We start from the raw sequence: 2,073 nt of genomic DNA, 5'->3' as shown, positions 1-2,073 counted from the left end.
GACTGCTATCTTCGGGGATACCCCAACTAAATAACACGACGACGACACTGTTAAATTTCATTTTGTCTACGTTGCAGTGGCGCAGTATGCTGTGTTATGTCACCATACTCCTTTGGGCGTCTCGTTGGACGCTGAGCCAGAGAATCCCATGTATAATAGTTGGCGCTTAATATTCCTTTCTTGATGTTGTTTCTTTTTCCCCCGAAACATCCTGGTCTTTTCTCACTTCTTCCCTTTTCGAATTCGCTGCATTCCACAACCTTATGCAGCATGGACACCGCCTTGCCTTGTCTTTAGCTGGCAACGGAGGGCGGCAAATTTATGGCGAGCATGATGATGGATGTGCCGATGGACTCTGGTCGGCCGATTATCATAGAGTTGCCTTGGCTAACATGCAGCATGCGGCTTTCCTCGAAATAGCCTTCCATAATAAGCTTGGATGGATGGTTTTGTTCTTTTTTTTTTTTTTCTCTTTCCTTTTGGCTCGAATGCCACCAATGCCGAAAGCTACCATGGTTTTTTATACACCATTGCTTGCCTGACGGCTTCATGGAAGCCATATCGTGATACCACGGTTGCCAGGAGAGTGGAACCCAACCTAGTTCCGCCTCTTAGTTGGCCGTTATTTTCTTTTACTTATAACGACTTTTTTATTGTCAACTATCTCTCTTGAGTTGCAAAGAATGACCTCTTGCCTAAAGCTAACTATTACGGGTCTCACCGGCTACGTTTCGCTCTGTCATGGCGCATAAATTTGTCCCCCTGATCGTATCACATATGGGAGAAGGGGTGGGAAGCTCAGGCGAACCACTCTAGCAATCACCTTTGGCGATTCGTTTCCCGCTGGATTGTCCTACACTCCCCTCCTCATTCATGCATCCCCCCCCCTTTTTTATCTTTTATTTTCTCGGATAGGTCTTGGCCGAATTCCAAGTTTCCCAGCCTCCCCATTGCCTATCTATCCATGTCCGGGGAAAGATAGCTTTGGATTACCTATTGCTATATCCAGACTTGTCCACTCCATTATATTATCAACACGGCACGGCTGGCCACACAGGGATTGTTCTAGTTCAAGGTTCGAAGATAGAATAATTGAAGAAATGTAGGATCTTTGTTTCTCCTATCACAATCTTGATTTCCCTAAATGAGTTTTTTTTATTTTTTCAGGTCTATCTGAGGATTAGCAGTTTTTAGCAAACATGCATGTAGAGAATAATAAGCCAGGACAATCCTTGCGCGAACAAGCCTGGTTCGTATCCAGGAGAAACGAGGAGACCCAAATCTTGGAAGGAGATAGGATGGGTAGAATAGTTGGTATGAGAATAGGGGTATATGCCCTTGAAAAAACGCCGACATCAAGTCATAAGCTAGAGGGAGGAAAGTCTAGCGGTCATCACATCAATTCAGAAAAAAAGATACAATAACAAGAGAATCAAACAGTAATTGGTTGAAGAAAAGAAAGCAAATGTCCCTAAGCCTGGAAGTAAAAGGTGGAAAGGAAGGAAAAAGGGGCCCAAGTTCAAAATTTTTTGACGGAAGAAGCCTTCCTGTGTATGATTTTGCAATCCATCCCTTTCCCATTTTTTGACCAAATGTCCATTTCACCGTATTGCCCTCAAGGTTCCCACCCATAAATAAGCATAGAAAACCCTAACTGCCAATTAATAGGAGAGAAAGTATTAAGAAAAAAAAAGTAGGCGGGTTCATAAAACCAAACCAGCAAGCAAAAAAGGGGAAGTCATCAAACTGCAGCACCTCCAACAATAGTATAACATGTAAAATCATCATTATAATTTTTTTCCTTGTTTTTTTCTTCCTCACCATCTTTCTTGTGAGGTGCTGAAACCCTAATCATGAGAAGCAGAATAGCCATTTCATAACATACATGAAGTACAAAAGTCAACCCGGCGAATCCGAGGATATCAAGGTAGTGTCGCTTGAGGAGAAAAAAGAGTCATCGTTATTTGAGGTTCGGCCTTGTGTGGAAACGAGCATTGAGGAAGTTATCGGGCCTGGCTTCTGCGGTAGCTGAATGTCGGGAAGCTTCCACGGTCTGCAGTAGAAAAGAGGCAT

This window comes from Trichophyton rubrum (genome assembly GCF_000151425.1).
Source record: "Trichophyton rubrum CBS 118892 genomic scaffold supercont2.3, whole genome shotgun sequence".
Classification (NCBI taxonomy): Eukaryota; Fungi; Ascomycota; class Eurotiomycetes; order Onygenales; family Arthrodermataceae; genus Trichophyton; species Trichophyton rubrum.
The sequence above is the reverse complement of the archived record's forward strand: the minus strand, read 5'-3'. Positions refer to the sequence as shown.